We start from the raw sequence: 18,647 nt of genomic DNA, 5'->3' as shown, positions 1-18,647 counted from the left end.
CCCCTAAATCTGGTTTCTTTTTAATTTGTATTGTTTTATTTCTTTTGTGTTTTATTTTAATTTTGAAGGAGTTTCACATATTCTACTGTACTACATACATGCATATGAATATACAATTTCAAACAAATTTGAAATTAGAACCAAAAAGAATTCAAGTGGAATATACAATATATATTCAATATCGGATGACCATATACAATTTTGAACAAGTTTCCATACATAATTTACTGCATCAGAAGTTCTACGTCCTCGTAATAGTGTTCTCCTTTAGGATGGAGGACTTCCCTCATGAACCATCCTGCTAGTTCCTCTTGAAGTGGTCGGAAGCGAGCTTCTGGACTAAGCGTCTTCCGGAGGTTATTCCTCTTGACATTGTTATCAGACGGCTGCCGCTCAGAGGTGTATCTCCGGATCATCTCACAAACATAGTATCCACATAGATTGGTCCCCGGTGGCTGAATATCCCCAGTCACTAACCTTCTAAATTGTAGCTCTTTTTTGAATTCACCGACCTTTTCATCTGTGAACCGTCTCCAAACCCTACGAGGCAAAGAAAATTAAATGAACAAGAGAGTTATTAGTTACTTGATATTAGGAAATGAACGAAATAGGCCGATCGATATAGAGCGCAAATGAATGAAAATAATTACTTTTGCAGCATTCTTCTCATGTCGACCCAAAGCTTTGAATCCATATTCAGAGAGTCGATGACGAGAACTGTGGAGGTGTGAAATTGAATTACTAGCATAATCCAATGGAACCTGTGGACACGATACATGCACAGTCATGCATAACTCATCGATTAGCCACATACCATGTATGGAGTAAACAAAAGAGAATCTGCTCAAGACAGAAACACTCACCCAAAATGGTAAGGAAATAGAATATCACTTTTGAGTTCCTGCTTTGTAAGAAAAAGCCACAGGTCTTGCTCCACGTCGGCGGGGTGATTTTGTAACACATATCCATTAATGATTTGTGGGTCAATGAACCCAACATCATGGATGTTCCTTATTCTGCATTCCCTAAGCTTCATTCTGCATAATAGCGTACACAACAAGATAGTTAGGACAATATATATATATATATATATATATATATATATATATATATATATATATATATATATATATATATATATATATATATATATATATACCAGCACTATTCTGCAACCAGTTGCAGAATAATATTCTGAGCACCGACTTGTACTTTCCTGGACACAAGATTGTACTTCCCGGATAACAGGGTTCAACTTTCTATCGAACTTACCTGAACTTTCCGTTTTCTTCAGAGGTACTGATTATACCTTAAGTTTCTCAACCATTTGTCGGAACTATGCAAATGATATACCGTTGGATAGATAATGGAAAACCGCAACTTTTTCATGTTCACACTTTTCACAGATTTTGCACGGTTTAAATTTAATTTTGAAAATACAAAAACGCTTCTATATGGCCAGAAAACGAACTTTTAGTTTGATTTTCGAATCGCTTATCGAAACTGTGCAAATGATATACCGTTGGAAAGATAATGAAATTGCGCAACTTTTCCATTTTATATGCTTTTTCAAAATCCTCACAGTTTTTGAATAATTTCGAAAATACCGAAATTCGGACGTACTAAAAAAACGAGCGGACAGTAATTTGGATGATTTGTTTCAACCGTATGTCGGAATGATGCAAATGATATGGCGTTGGAAAGCTATGGACTAGGCACAACTTTCTTATTCCAATTGTTTTCTCTAATTCCTTACAGCTTAAGAGAATAACTTGAATTACTGTCCGCCTGTTTTATGTGACAAGCACCAAATGATTTTCCCCATGGATTCCATGCGGTATATTTAAATAATGGAAATGATATACGGTTGGAAAGGTATCAAAATGGCGCATCTTTTTCATATCTACCATTTTTTCCAAATCTGAATTTAAAACTAATTTTAGAAGTTTTGAAATCATGTTGCCGGTATATTTTGTGGGATAACGATTCAAATTTGATGGATTAGATGCATTTATTTGTTGTAAAATGTTGTGGGTAATGAAATTAGACATATACCCTACCATATAAAGCTTTTGGTGATAATGATTTAAGTGGTTGGTGATTAAATCGATGAGATTTGGACAATAGATTTCCGCCCTGTAAAAACAGAGCACTGAACTTCCCTCGACATGAACTTGTACTTCTCGGGCAATGCGGTTGTACTTTTTGGTGCGGTTTCACGAAACTGTTTAGAAAAACTGATAGAAATTTATCTAAACATTTTCTACTTCCCGTAGTCACCGCTTGTACTTCTCGGAATCACTGATTGTACTTCCCGCTGATGAGGGGATTTTTTGTTTTTTGTACATTTAAATTTTGTCGGTTTTTTTGTACTTCCTATACTAAGTGATTGTACTTCTTGTGTTGAATGGTTGTACTTCTCAGCTTTAAGTCTTTGAACTTTCCTGGACACAAGGTTGAACTTCTCAGGCTGCTGCTGAGCACCGACTTGAATTTTCCTAGACACAAGGTTGTACTTCACGGATAACATGGTTGACCTTTCTATCGGAACTTACTTAAACTTCCCATTTATTCAAAGCTACTGATTATACTTTGAATTTCTCTACCATTTTACAGAATTTTGCAAATGATATACCGTTCGATAGATAATGAAAAACCGCAACTTTTTCATGCTCACACTTTTCACAGATTTTGTACAGTTTAAATATAATTTTGAAAATACGAAAACGTTTTTGTATGGTCATAAAACAAACTTTTAGTTCGATTTTCGAATCGCTTATCCAAATGATGCAAATGGTATACGGTTGGATAGATAATGAAATTTCGCAACTATTTCATATTTTATGATTTTCCAAATTATGCATAGTTTTTGAATAATTTTGACAATACCGAAATTCGAACGTATTAAAAAATGGGCGGATAGTAAGTTGGACGATTTTATTCAACCACTTATCGGAATGATGAAAATTATATGGAATTGGAAAGCTATAGAGTAGGTGCAACTTTATCATTCACGTTGTTTTCTCTAATTCCTTGCAGTTCAAGAGAATAACTCGAATTACTGTCCACCCGTTTTACGTGATGGGTACCAAATGATTGTCCCTCGATTTCCATGAGGTATGTTTAAACAATGGAAATTATATACGGTTGGAAAGGTGTCAAAATGGTGCATATTTTTCGTATTTACCATTTTTGTCAAATCTGAACGGTTTAAAACTAACTTCAAAAGTTTTGAAATCATGTTTCTGGTTTACTTTGCGAGATAATGATTTGAATTTGATGGATTACATCCATTTCTTTGTTGTAAAATGTTGTAGATAATGAAACTAGACATATACTCTACCATATAAAGATTTTGGTGACAATTATTGAAGTGGTTGGCGATCAAATCGATGAGATCTGCACAATAGATTTCCGCCCCGTAAAAACAGAGCACTAAACTTCCCTCGACACGAACTTGTACTTATCGGGAAATGCGGTTGTACTTCTCGGTGCGGTTTCATGAAAGTGTTAAGTAAAACAACTACATTTTTCTCGTAGTTCATGTAGTTACCGCTTGTACTTCATGTAGTCTATGCTTGTACTTCTCGTATTCACTGCTTGTACTTCCTCGCGGATGATGTTATCATTTTGTTTTTTCTACATTTGGATTTTGCCGGTTTTCTTATACTTCTTATATTAAGTGTGTGTATTGCTTATCTCGAATGGTTGTACTTCTTGTATTCAAGTATTTGAGCTTCCTCACGGGTGGTGGTATTATTTTGTCTTTTCTACATTTAGATTTTGTTTGTTTTCTTGTACTTCCTATATTAATACTGCTTATGTCGAATGGTTGTACTTCTCGTAAACAAGTATTTGAACTTTTCTTGTGGGTGGTGGTATTATTTTGTTTTTTCTACATTTAGATTTTATCGGTTTTCTGGTACTTCCTATATTAAGTGGGTATACTGCTTAAGTCGAATAGTTGTACTTATCATAGTCAAGTATTTGAACTTCCTCGCGGGTGCTGGTATTATTTTGTTTTCTCTACATGTGGATTTTGTCGGTTTTCCTGTACTTCCTACATTAAGTGGATGTACTGCCTATGTCGAATGGTTGTACTTTTTGGCGCTGTTTCACGAAAGTGTTCAGTAAAACAACTATAATTTTCTCGTATGGTGTCCGTCTGAACTTCCTGCGACATGTCCTTGTACTTCTTGTCCTTCGTGGTTGTACTTCCCGGATATGTTTTGACACTACTGTGTTTTACAAAAAAACTAAACATGTGGGCTTCGGCGTGGTAATTTTAGATTGTCCATACACTTTATTTAAGAGATTCTCCACTTCCCGGATCTTAATATTTGAACTTCCCAACATTGCTATGTGAACTTATGTGGGCGTATTTTCTTTGGACAATATTAATTCATGGAATTATTGTTTGTACTTCCTGTAGTCTCCGCTTGTACTTCCTCGCGGATGACGGGATTATATTGTTTTATCGACATTTGGATTTTCTTGGTTTCTTGTACTTCTTATATTAAGTGATTGTACTGCTTATGTCGAATGGTTGTACATCCCGTCATCAAGTATTTGAATTTCCTCGCGGATGGCAGTCTTATTTTGTTTTTTCTACATTTCGATTTTGTCGGTTTTCTTGTACTTGTTATAATAAGTGGGTGTACTGCTCATGTTGAATAGTTGTACTTCTCATCGTCAATTATTTGAACCTTTTTCATTCATTTTCCAATTAATTTGACCTCCAATCCGCCCCCTGACTTTGAGTGGTTATTGTTGCATTGGAACGATAAACTCACATGATATCCAAAAATATATGTCCTTTTCAATATATGGTAATTGAACTTCTCACTTATTTTTCTATGTGTTGTCTATAGACACATACATGTACTTCCTTAATAAAAGCATTTGTCGGCTAGTAGTGACTAATTGGCGTGTTCCTAGTCGAACATGACATATACATGCACTTTTTTGAATCAAACAACCGTACGTCCTAAACATGTGGTCTTGTACTTGGAGACGCCACGATGTTAATTTTCCTAGCGAACATTTTAATTAATTTTTCTTATTTTTTTGAGAGGTAGTGTCGCAGGGGCTAGTACAATTTAATAAAACAAAATGGAAATATATTTTTTATAGTACCGGGCAGTACACAATGTTGCAAGGGCAATAAACAAAGTTTTCATTCTGCGTCTTGATCTTTTATTTATTTGTCAAATGCATCAAATTTTAACAGAGGAATTGCATCTAGAAAATTCAATAAATTAATAAATCCCAGGCTACATCCGAACACCTCAGGAAAATATTTTGTGGAAGAAATCCGTGCACGGAGCCATCGGCGCGAGCAGAGTCCGTGGAGAATCTCCCACCAGTGGCGCGTTGAAGCCTAGGCGAGTGGCCTCGCCGGAATCCAAGGGAGAGGCGGCGAGGAAGTGTAGCAGGAGGTTGCGCGAGTCGTCGGGGAAGGGTGGTTCTTGGGAGAGCGGCGACCGGTGTGCGGGTCGACGGGGCTGGGATGTCGCTAGGTCGGGTCGACGGGGGACCGCCCGGCAGCGGCGGGACGTCCGTAAGGCGGCGGTGCTGGGGGCCTCTGGCTGCGGCGCATGCGGGGCCCTCTGGCTGTGGCGCGGGCGCCCTAGGGCTGCGGTGGCGAGGGCGCCCAATGGCTGTGGCGGCGCGAGCGCCCTCTGGCTGCGGCTGCGCGGGGCCGTCTGGCTGTGTGCGCAAGGGAGGCGGCGATGAATTGGAGCACGGACGAGGATGCCATTCTCAACCTTTCTGACATACGGATTAAGAACAAACAGCTTTTGGGCACATAAATTTATGCATGTATAAAATTTCCCAAATACACAATCGCTGAACAAGTAGCACACGTAATAGTAGCAGTCTATGCCTGCGCCACCGCGTCAAGGGAGAGAATCTCCATGAACTTGCAGGCACGAACTCATGTACTTACAGTTTTTTAACATATGTACTGTCGCTGTGCCGCATCTCAGTTATTTTCCTCAATCCGCGTCGAGTAGGGGCGGCGGCGCGCGGCTCGCAGTCCACGAACGCGCTCACAGAAATTCGTCCACACCCAAGCTCGCAGCAGTTCACGTTGATGATAGAATGGATTAGATTTGTAGCTGAAGCAGCACTTTACTTCGGCTCTCGTGGGCAGTACAATTCAGCTGTCAGCGACAGCTCAATTCACCAATCAGCGGTAGCGGTTCTTAAACCAAAAATTCCACCGGCCTCCAAATCGAGTGAGTACCTCATGATCTCGTGGAGGTAGCAGTGCGGTGGCGCCCTGGTCGATGGTGAGGAAGATGGGGACCTGGGGGGGGGGGAGGGGGGGGGGGCAGAGAGAGAGCGAGGTGGTTCCGGGCGCTTCCGAGGCCATCGATGCAGGGGCGCGGTGGCGGCTAACGAGCGAGATTCCCAGCACGGCGGAGCTCCAGGCAACATCGGGAGGTCGGTATGGGGACGCGAGGCCTGGGCCGTCCGCGGGATCTCGGTTCGGCCCACAACGGCGGCCGGAGGCCAGGGAACCATGGGCGCGGTCGCCGACGGGAGAAGCTGGGCGCGGTCCCCTGCGGGAGAATCTGGGCGCGATCGCCGGCGGGAGAAGCTGGGCGGGGTCGCCGGCGTGGGAACTGGATGCAGCGGCCGGCGGGTGAATGGGGAACTTGGTGAAGATGTGTTGCTCGGGTGGGATTTTTCTTTTCTAGAATCTGTTTAATCCGTTGGTGGATCGCGGCCCGCCAAACTTATATACACGGAAAGATGTTCAGAATATATATATATATATATATATATATATATATATATATATATATATATATATATATATATAGGTCTGCTATTCTCGAACCGGTTCGAGAATAACTATTCTCGAACCACTTGTGAACTTCCTGGTTTCTTCAAGTGAACTTCTCGACGGAATACCGGATTTGCATGTCCGTGCGGACAGTATTTTCATGTTGGTTTTCAAACCGCTTATCGGAATAATGCGTATAATATACCGTTGGATTCGTACGGAAATTTCGCAACTTTTTCATGTTCATTGTTTTCCCAAATTCTGTATTGTTTAAAACTAATTTTAAATATACAAAACAATGTTTTCGCGGATTTATCTATTTTCGTGCAGTTTTGGGGTTCTAGTTTTCAAACCGTTTAACAGATTGATGCGTATGATATGCCGTTGGAAAGCTGATGAATAGGCGTACCTTTCTCATGAAGAACACTTTTCTAAATTGTTTACAGTTTAAGAGCAGATTTGAAAATACGTGATTTCGCTTTTCGAGCTTCTCGGTTTTTCGAACTGTTTTTTGAGGATTATTTCCGAACCACTTGTCGAAATGTACCAAACGATATTGCGTTGAAAAGATATTGATTAGGCGCATCTTTTTCGTGTTGAATGTTTTTCCAAATTCTAAAAGGTTTTGATTTAATTTCAGAAATACACAAAAGCGGAGATAACGTCGACACTAGAACATTTCAAAATTGGCTCATCTAGATTGATTAGGTGTGGCGTTGTGGTGTGTTGGAGTATTAATAGAGTTATATTAGTGCTAACTGTACGTGGAGTTGGTCGATTCACGCAGCCGATGGTCATACAGACGATTTCTATGCATATGATTTCCGCCCAAACAGTGTGTGAGCTGCTCGAATATGGAAGTGAACTTCCCGATATTTGTTAATGAACTTCCGGTCGCGGTTCTAAAACTTTCAGTTATGTTCAAAATGAACTTCCTACATGGTTCAAAGTGAGCTTTCACGCCCGGTACAAAATGAAGGTCGACAAAAGAAAATTTCCGGCATGTTCGTGGTGAACATCCTCCGCGTTCAAATTTTATATTGACAAAAAGTTATTTTTGAACTTCCTTCATGTTCAAAGTTAATATTGACAAAAAATAGAAATTTACGGCTTGTTTAAAGTGAACTGTCACGTGGTACAAACTAAAATTCTCCGTGGCCAATGTAAATTGAACTTCTCATACAAGCAAAGTGCACTTTAGAACTTACTTCAAAACTGATAATGTGTGTCAGATAAAACAAGCTGCCAAGATCAATAAAGTGAACTTAGTGCCAAGAATAAAAAAAGTGAGTGGAACTGAACTCTCTCTGTTGATTTGAAGAGAACTTCTCAACTTGCAGTGTACGATTTTGATTCTTTTTTATTGTGCACTTTTAACTAAAATTCCAACTCAGACACACTAACTCCCCCGAACACAAAACTGAACTTTCAACGTGAATATAAATGAACTTTTTTTTATTACACATCAACAAAAGTATATGTTCTCCATTTGGCCAAATTATTACAAGTATCAGAGCCAAATGCAAACGTGAGTGTCAAGCACAATAGCAGTCGGCAGCACGAAAAAATTGTACACACCCTCACGACAGCATGCGGACATGGAGCTACAGTGAAAAGACAAAGCATGCAACCATTTGTCATGTTTTGAAGCCAATCCTGGAAAGACGAAGCCAAAATCTGAACTTCCTATCTCTAATGTCTGGACTATGGACATTCACGTGCAGAAAACCGCTGACATTCATTGCCTCATCCTCCATGCTGATGGCTCTGTTAAATTTCAGATTCACACATTTCTATAAGACAAATAAAGAATGAAAGTTAGCTTCAGAGTTTCACTTGAAAAATACATCTAAAATCAATGGACAACCAAGATTAAATCTCCATAACAATCACAGAAAAAATCACAGTAGCCGAAAGTGAACTGGCCCCAATAATAATGTGAACTAGTATTTTTCATACTATCCGGGAAGCATCTGGTATTGTGAATACTTTTTTTCATACTAGACAAAAGTGGACTCCTCCCACGACAAAGTGGATTCCCCGGAAAAAGTAAATTTAACTTCCAAAAAATTGCAAATTCCTATGTGGACAAACCAGTGAACTCGCACAAATGTAAAACAAGCAGTATTGATTCTTTGGAAAATGATACAGAAAACAAAGGCAGCTTCTAAGTAATAGTCTTAGAAGCTGAGATATTAAATGATAAAATACATCATCCTAGTTCTTATACAAAATAAAAATGTCAAGTAATTTATATGGACCAGAATTTGAACAAGAGTGAACTTCTCTAGCTATTCTAAAGCCAACTTTTTGTAAATTAGGAGTGTCAACATAGACAGGTATATTCCGGTGGAAAATTACTCCAGAAATATAGTTCTCCTAATAAGCATACAAGCATTTTTTTAATGGAGTGAACTTCGGCTTTCAGTAAACAAACCTCTATAGCTTGACAAGTGGACTTTATTTTTCACATTAAATCAGACTTCTCTTGCAAGTCAAATTGAATTGTTTCGACCAAGATACTTCTGGTAAGAAAAATATGAACTTTCACGTAGACAAATGTGCACTTCCAGGAAATTACAATGCAAAATTGCCGATAAAATGGACAAGGCTAAATCCCAGAGAAAAAAGAGGTGAACTTCAAGCATGATTGTAAAACAAACATCAACAAATTCATGAACTTCACATTCATGTCTATCTGAGCGTCACATTTATCCCTTTGTGAACTTCAAAATTCAGTTAACAACAAATTTCAAATCGGAAAGACCAATTTACCTAGCAGGAATATCTAAACTGAAGTAGCAGGGAGATGTGAAATTTACCAATTAGGAGATGTGAACTCCACATATTAGAAGAAGTGAACTTACCAATAGAGCTCGTTGGAGGAGTCGCAAGAGAGGTTTCATAAATGTAGACATCTCATGATCTTGGCCAAATAGGGAGTTCACACTATTATCAGGAAAGTACAAAATGCCATGGTATGAATGGTAGAATGTAACATAAATTAACTAAGAAAGGAACTTCTCTGTGTACATGTAGTGAACTTATCTTAATGCTTACTTGCTTCCATGGCATGGCACATTGGTTGCATCCGAAAGGACAAGACTTTGAATCTAAACTAATAAATATTCAAAAGAGTGTTATAGTCATGACCTTGAACTGAATTTCAGAACAAACATTGGACAGAACTTCAGAAGAATACAAAACTAAACCTCTGGAAAGCACATGGTCATGACCTTGAACTGGATTTCAGAAGAAACACTAAATAGAACTTCGTCAGAATACAAAACTGAACCTCTGGAAAGCAGTACTCTTGTTTCTACATAGCAAACTCAGCAACTTACTAAGTAAAGGTTTTACTAGCTATAAGCATACTAGAGTTCTAGCTTTTAATACAGACAACCACGAAAGTATGAAGAGTGAACTACCATTTTTCCCTGTTTTCACATGATCCAGAACTGCCATTTTGTCGAACCAAATATGAACTTCAAAAGAGTCAAGAACTGAACCTTAGAAAGGCACTAATATGAACTTCAAAAGATGTGTGACATACAGGGCCATGGCATGGTAGGTTGACAAAGGCATCAGCACCCAGGAGACGCCTTTCCGTTGCTTCCTCTTTGTCACTCAAACCATTTGCCTCAAGGAAATGCTCCAGCTCAGGCTCCTCTAGACACGCCGGCTTTTAAAAATTCCGAACTTTTAAAATATCTCCATGCTTATTAATAAAAGTTAGCAGCTACCAACCAACCAGCAAATCAATAAAATGTTTTCAAGTTTAAATAATAACTCCTACAGTTCACAGTGAACTTCTGTTCCCTGCTTTATTACAGCGAGGTTTTTTCGGGCGGACGAATTTAACTTCATGATAAGAATGAATGAACTTACCACACAGGGAAAAGTGAACTTTCAATGCTAATGTAAATCCTCTCTCTCAGACATGACGTAGCCATCAGAAGTTCTAAAGGAGTACACAGGCAGCAAACCGACTGGCAGAAAATGGTTTGACAAATAAAATAGCAGTTCAAGTTCAGACTAGACAAAACAATTTGATAGCATGTTGGATAGAAAAATAAAAAACGTAGCTTGGTCCAGGACAGCCTATCTGATCAAGGACATAAAGTGGTGCGCCATTTCTGTCGGGGCCCAGCGCTAGGAACTGAAATGTAGTTGTAACCAACAACACTTCACAAAATAGCATCTCCACACCAACATGCAAATTTATCAGAAGTTCAATGCAACTCCTGGGGAAAGTCCGGAATAAGAACTTTTTTATGTCTTATATAGAAGTGAATTGGTTTATTTTAAGTGAACTTCATGACAAGGAAATGTGAACTATGTTCGTGGTGAACATTCCTTTTTAAGCAAACAAGCGTGTTGGACAAATGATATAAACTAAAAAAGAAAATGAAATCCCACGAAAACAAGTGACCTTGTTACCAGAAAAAGTGATGTTCTAACAACTAAAGGTAATTTACATGGAAGTGTACCGCCTAATGTCTAACAAATGTATATCTTGAGATTAACTAGTTAACTACTCAAATTAACAACTGTAGCTGGATGGTATGTTTTACAACTTTCTACCAGTTAGAGAGAACAAAGCTAGAAAATAGCAGTAGCTTAATCTAGCAAATAGCGTCCATTACCGAAATGAACCATTTCATGTAGCTTCACCTAGATTCATGCAGCGGCTGTTCAGAACACAAAATAATTAAGTTTCAGAACCATTCATATACAAGTTCAGATCATTTTTTTCTAATTTGAAAAAAAGTTTCTCCAACTGTGAACGAATTGAACATTACTAGCACGCTAGAGGTATGGCGGCACAGAGGTAGATCACATAATGAACTTTTTATGTCTTATAGAAATGAGTTGGTTTTATTATTTACAAATTCAACTTCAGTTATTTTGTACCGATTGAACTTCAGTTTATTTGCGGAGTGAACTTCTCAGGCAAATAAAAGTAAACTTTATCGCCTTCTTTTTTGTTTAAACTACCAAGCAGACAAAAAGAACTCCTGGAAATAAAATACAAACTTGCCATGTGAACAATATGAGCTTCTTTTTCTTTCTACATCATAAATCATAGTACTTTTACGAATTCACAAGCATGTGAACAATATGTGCTGGGAATAAGAAGTGAGGGGAACTGAATTACCTAGCTCCAATTAGCAGGAGATGTGAACTTCAAAATTTAGGAGAAATGAACTCCATGGATTAGAAAAAATGAGTTCTTCATCTCCACATCTTTATTCCGGTTGTGCACTTGTGTTCGGTTGCTTCATCCAAATGAAATGAAGAGCCTGAATTGCACTTGCAATAACAACAGCGGGAGGTAGCCGCAAGAACACCCAGCTTGTTGCCATGCTGCTTGTGGGCACTGTTATGGTAGTTAAGTCCTATTAAAAAAAGAAGCGAGCTTCACATGAAAAAAAGGTGTACTGCGCTAATGAAATAATGTGAACTTCGAAAAAGAATCCCACAAATCTTATCGGCTTAAAAATTGCAAAGTGGACTTCGAATGTTTAATTTAGTGAACTTCATGTGTAGCCGGTCAAAGAACACATATCATGAATCTACAACTCTACAAACAGTAATCTTCTCCATACATCAATTAAAACACTGTTGTACTGAGATAAATTAACAAAAGAAGTTACGATACTTAATCTCATACTGAGATAAATCAACAAAAGAAGTTACTAATTTACGACATATTAGAGGAACTACTATTCCCACATATCAATGTATGTTAACTTCCTGAGTTGGAGTTGTGAACTCCGTGAAATGAAAGTTGCAAATCATTTTTAAGAGCAGCTTTTAATATAGTAACTCATTTTTTAGGTACGAAGTTAACTTGCGAGTGTTCTTCAATCTTTTAGGGACGAAGTTAACTTCAAATGAACTTTGCCAACACTACAATCAAACTTAGATTAAAAATTTAAATTTTCAGATGGAAGTAAATAAACAAGTGCACTCTCTAAATTGAACGAATGAACTTCATAGAGGTCATTTTTTCTTCTATCTTTTTGAACAAGATGCGAACTTCAGGTTTTCAAAATAGTGAACCTCGTGACAACAAAATTGAACTTTTTCCTCGTGGGTGAATTGAAATTTTTTGCACCGGGTTGCTCTGGTGATTAACCAGACGACGCGCGGTAGAGGATATATAACGCGCGGTAGCTTGTATGCAAATCAACTACCTACAGTGCTAGCATCCAACATCCACGTAAGATCATAATACTATTAGTACTGTCTTGGCAGACAACACAGCCTACTTCGCTTAACATGCCACTAACTGAAAACAAAATGTAAGACAACTGAAACACTCTATATAGTTAACTGACGACATAAGATAAATGTTCAGAACTAAAATGAACTTCAGAAACTGAATATAGTGAACTGCTACTTTGGTTTAACACATCAAATTCTACAAAACAAAAAGTGAACTTTAATTGTTTTACACATCAAACTCAAAAGTTTTTTATAGTGGGCTTGGGTAAATAATCATATGCCACTTAATAAGTGGACTTCCTATTGTTTACCTTTTCTAAGTTAATAGGCATAATGATCTTGATGAGATGGGGTACAGAACTTCTGAAATTACATTTTGTGTGTTGGAATCGTCCAATCGTTTGCCCAAACAAAATGCTAAGAAGGGTAAACAAACTACCTCAATCATAAACAAATGATGGTTCGAAGCAAGACAACAATGAGAAACTAGGTCGCATGCGTAGTTCGTGTGAACCAGACAATTCATCTGATCGGACAAACTCGTAGTGAACCTTGCAAACTACGTAGTGAACCTTGCAGACAAGAAAAGTGAACCTTATAAGTAAACCTCACATGCATACAAGCTAAACTTCTCGAGCTTACCTACTGAACTTTAACAATGTACTTCATGTACTTTTTTTCAACTATTCGCAAGGAAATTTGACAAGGAAAAGATAGTAGAAAATAGCAGAACCCAATCGGCAGAAGCAGTTCACATCAGCACTCCCCATATATAAGAAATGCACTTTCAAGAGGGGAACAAATTCATGAAAAAATGAACATCCTGAATTTTTTCTCAAAATTCTAATGTTCGATTTCATAATGATCGTCCAGTTTTTTTAGAGGTGCCAAACCAATATAATGAACTAGGAATTATTTTGATGGCTTCAAATTACAATTGAAGACAGCTATACAGATGCAAAAAAAAACAAGGGCAGCACCATCCAAACTTGACATAGGCTAGGCTATCTCTGAACGTCACAATCATGTCTAGGTGAACTTCACATTTTTCTATCCGTGAACTTCAAAAATTGAAATAACAGAATAAAATAGAACTTAGAATTTCTACTCTAAAGTTCTGGATAGAAAACTTCACTTTAGTTTTTTCTATGGTGAACTGCCCGAGAGTTAAAGAATGAACTTCTATACACAACAAACACCAGGTATTTACCAACAACTACCAACCAACCAGCAAATCAATCAAAGCAAAAAATACATAGCAATAGATCTTCACTGATTTTACTCTCTTTTAGTAGCCAATTAAATTTACTAAACTGTAATAATATAGTAGGCAACAAACTTAGAGATGCACTTCCCTTACACCAGGGATTGGATTTAGCAGCTTCAGCAATACATACACACAGGAGGATGCAGCAGCAGGAGAAAAACACATAGCTTTGCAGGGGACAACGGTAGAATACGAGCCAATGAGGACAAGTACATACTCACGGTGGTTGGAAATCCACGTCTGCGGCTGCCGGAAGTCTACCTCGCGGTGAGAGGTTTAATTGGGGCAGGTTCAGACCGGTACTTGGGGAGATTCGGAGCAGCGCTCGGGGAGATTCAGAGCTAAACTGGCCACCGTGACCGTGACCATCCGGGATGGAGGTCGAGGTGCAGATCGCCGCCGACCGCCCAGGACGCAAGTGGAGGCGCCGCCACTATTCGGGAAGAAGTGGAGGTGCGGAGGCGCCGCCGGTGCTCAAGGAGGTGGGGCGCCGCAGGGGAGGTGACGAGGTTGGGCGCCGGCTAAGGAAGAAAGTGCGGCGGGGCGGTGGGCCGTCGGCGAAGGAAGAAGGTGTGGCTGGGCAGCGTGGCGCCGGCGAAGGAGGTTGTGGGTGGGCGGCAGCCGGCGGCTCGCAGGAGGTTGGGGGAGGGCGGCTGCGGGCGGCGCTCAGGAGGTTGGGGGAGGGTGGTGAAGGATCTGCCGCAGGGAAGGGGCTCAGTTGGCCGGCCGATCCAGAACGGGGTAGATGGTGGGGGATAGGCGACGGAGAAGAAGGCGGGAGTTGGGGGCAGGGGGCGGGCGGCACCGTCGGTGGAAGCCGTGCGGGAGTTCAGTCGGTGGGACGAGTGGGTTTCGTGGGTTTTCTCTCCGATTCGGGAAAGGTGGGTCGGGTTCGGTAGAAGGTCTTTTTAGAGGGTTGTAGAATAGCTATTCTAGAACCCCTCTTAAGGGGGGTTCGAGAATAGTTGGGCTCTCTATATATATATATATATATATATATATATATATATATATATAGGTCTGCTATTCTCGAACCCTTTCTGAACTTTCGGGTGTTTTCCTCTGAACTTCTCGACGGAATACCAGATTTGCATGTTCATGCGGACAGTATTTTCATGATGATTTTCAAACCACTTATCGGATTGATGCGTATAATATACCGTTGGATTTGCACGGAAATTTCGCAACTTTTTCGTGTTCATTGTTTTCCCAAATTCTATACTGATTAAAACTAATTTGAAATATAAAAAATGACGTTTTCGCGGATTTCTCTATTTATGTACAGTTTTGGGGTTCCAGTTTTCAAACCGTTTATTGGAATGATGCGTATGATATGCCGTTGGAAAGGTGCTGACTAGGCGCACGTTTTTCATGAAGAAAGATTTTCCAAATTCTTAATAGTTTAAGAGCAGATTTGAAAATACGTGATTACGTTTTTCGAACTTCTCGGTTTTTTCGAACTATTTTTGGGGCTTATTTCCGAACCACTTATCGGAATGTTCCAAATGATATTGCGTTGAAAAGATATTGATTAGGCGAATCTTTTTCATGTTGAATGTTTTTCCAAATTCTAAATGGTTTTAGTTTAATTTTAGAAATACATAAAAGTGAAGATAACGCCGACACAAGAACATTTCGAAATTGGCTCATCTAGATTGATTAGGTGTGGCATTGCGATATGTTGGAGTATTTAGTAGAGTTATATTAGTGCTAATTGTACGTTGAGTTGGTCGATTTGCGCAATCGGTGGTTGTACGGACGATTTCTATGCGTATAATTTCCGTCCAGAAAAACAGAGTACATGAGCTGCTCGAATGTAGAAGTGAACTTCCCTATATCTGTTAGTGAACTTCCGATCGCGGTATAAAAGTTTCAGGCATGTAATAAAATTATAGCAAACTTCTGTGGATGTGAATTTCTTCTCCACTGAATCTGAACTTCCCGAGGGACTTCAATATTGTACATGGCGAACTTCCGAAACTTAAGTCTAGTTTGAAGTGAACTTCAGAAAATATCGCGAACTTCCGTCGCATCTGCACTTTTCTGGATGCAGATCTGAACTTCCCCTTATCTGCATCTGAACTTCTAGACGGACCTCAACATTGTTCGAATTTCTATACGGGGAGTGAAATTTCATACGGAGGTAAGTGAACTTCCTGATGGTGGCAAGTGAACTTCTGAAAATATTTTACGAACTTCCACATGTTCGAATTGAACTTCCGAGTTGTGTTTGTCTTTTGTTCAAAGTGAACTTCCAAAAATAATGTGAACTTCCATTGCGTTCGAAGTGAACTTTCGATTTTTCATGTTTAGTGATGCAGTAGGCTTCTGAACTTCTGAATTCGGCGAAAGTAAACTTCACCAATCTGCGAAAGTGAACTTCTAAATTCTGGCGGATGTGAACTTCCCATTTTTTAAACTCTAGATAAATTTTCTGAACTTCTGAATTTTTTGCGAATGTGAACTTCCAAGTTTTGCAGATGTGAATTTCCTGATTTTTTGAAATCTGGAGAATTTTCTAAACTAACAAATTTCGTGTATGTGAACATCCAAATTCTGCAGATGTGAACTACTGAGTCTTGTAGATGTGAACTTCCTGATTTTTTGTACTCTCGAGATTTTTTAAATTTTCACATCTGCAGAACTCGATCTGGTTGGGGCGCCGCCGGAGGAGCTTGGCGCGGGAGGCGGGAGGTGGGGCGGCGGTCGTCGGGGCGCGCTGTAGGTGGTGGGGGCGGCGGTCGCCGGGGCGCGCGACAGGTGGTGGGGGCGGCGGTCGCCGGGTGGGGGGTGGCAGGTGGTGTGGCGGCGGTCGCCGGGGCGCGCGGCAGCGGAGTGGGCGGCGGCAACCGGGGCGCGCGACAGGTGGTGGGCGTGGCGCGCGGGCAGGAGGTGGGAGGCGACGCGCGGACGGGAGGTGGGAGGCGCGCGGGGTGGGAGGTGGGCTGTGCGCGGGGGTGGGAAGTTCGCTTCCGAGTTGGTTCGGGGGGGTTCGAGAATAACTATTCTAGAACCAGTCTTAAGGGGGGGTCGAGAATAGTTGGGCTCTATATATATATATATATATATATATATATATATATATATATATATAATATATAGGTAAATTAACTGGTGCACCATGGTGCCTGGGCACCATGAATCATAAAAGGAAACCTGCACAACAAACTGGGAAGTGATTTGTCTCTGTTTCTGATAATTGGAAAGTGCATTCTCTCTCCTGTTGATATTTGGAAAGTGTTTTTCTCTCCTTTATACACCTATGATGCTATCTAGCACCCACGATGTAATTGTACGGTCATGATGTATGGTGCCTGGGCACCATGGTGCCCCAATTGAGGTAGAAATAAATCACTTACAGAACGTAGCAACTGATGATAGATTTGTCGAGCTCGCGCAGATTGAACATCTGGAACAATTCACTCAGATGAACTGTTACATAGTAATGTTTGAAGTGATGCTCATGTCTAACTTCCGCATGAATATATTCTTTGGCGGCTTTATTTTTTATGTAACCCTTGTACCAAATTAGCAGATTTTTCATTTGTGGAGGTAGATCCTCTTCCTGCGCAGGCTCGACGAGAGGCCCATTCGGCACATATGTAATTACTACCTCACTCATTGGCGCCTCCTCAAGGCCTAACACTGCACGAAGAGTCATACCCATCTGGGCCGCTTGTTCTCTGGCACCTGTTACAGTCATTCCCTGTGCTGCTGATACGTCCAAAACGTGTCTACTTTCCCGAACACTTTTGCTATTGTTTTGCCTCTAATTTGTGTATTTCGGATGCAACTAACACAGACTAACGCTGTTTTCAGCAGAACTGCTCTGGTGTCTCGTTTTTGTGCAGAAATCCAACTTTCAGGAAAATCCTCGGAATTTATGCGAAAGGTCCTATTTTCCCAGAATACTGACGGAGCCAGAAGGGCAAGCCAGGTGGGGGCCCGAGGGCCCCACACACTAGGCCGGCGCGGCCCAGGAGGGGGGCGCGCGGCCCTAGTGTGTGGCGGCCTCGGCTGGCCCCCGACGCCCTCCTTCGGACTACTTATTGCCTTCGACCTAAAAACGCACGGGGTTAGAAGAAATCGCCAGAAACCATCCAGTACGCCGCCACCGTCGCGAAACTCCGTCTCGGGACTAGAAACTCCGTTCTGGCACTTCGCCGAGACGGGGAATTGGAGGAGATCATCGCCATCATCACCACCGACGCCTCTCCATCGACCAGCCATGTTTCCCCCATCCATGTGTGAGTAATTCCCCCGCTGTAGGCTGAAGGGGATGGTAGGGATTGGATGAGATTGGTCATGTAATAGCATAAGATTGTTAGGGCATAGTGCCTAGTGTCCGTAATT

General features: G+C 40.4%; 1 long non-coding RNA gene across 2 annotated transcripts; it reads right to left on the bottom strand.

Annotated features, from left to right (window-relative positions):
- Positions 1-8,230: 8,230 nt before the first annotated feature.
- LOC127343994 (uncharacterized) lies at positions 8,231-10,218 on the bottom strand. Of its 2 annotated transcripts, XR_011756022.1 has the most exons (3): positions 10,009-10,218; positions 9,664-9,909; positions 8,231-8,589 (listed from the first exon to the last, which is right to left on the bottom strand). It is a non-coding gene; the product is annotated as an uncharacterized lncRNA (long non-coding RNA). The 2 variants fall into 2 exon arrangements; XR_011756021.1 differs by having other exon boundaries at positions 9,664-10,218.
- Positions 10,219-18,647: the final 8,429 nt, after the last annotated feature.

The sequence above is a fragment of the Lolium perenne genome, chromosome 3 (assembly GCF_019359855.2).
Source record: "Lolium perenne isolate Kyuss_39 chromosome 3, Kyuss_2.0, whole genome shotgun sequence".
Classification (NCBI taxonomy): domain Eukaryota; kingdom Viridiplantae; phylum Streptophyta; class Magnoliopsida; order Poales; family Poaceae; genus Lolium; species Lolium perenne.
The sequence above is the reverse complement of the archived record's forward strand: the minus strand, read 5'-3'. Positions and strand labels throughout refer to the sequence as shown.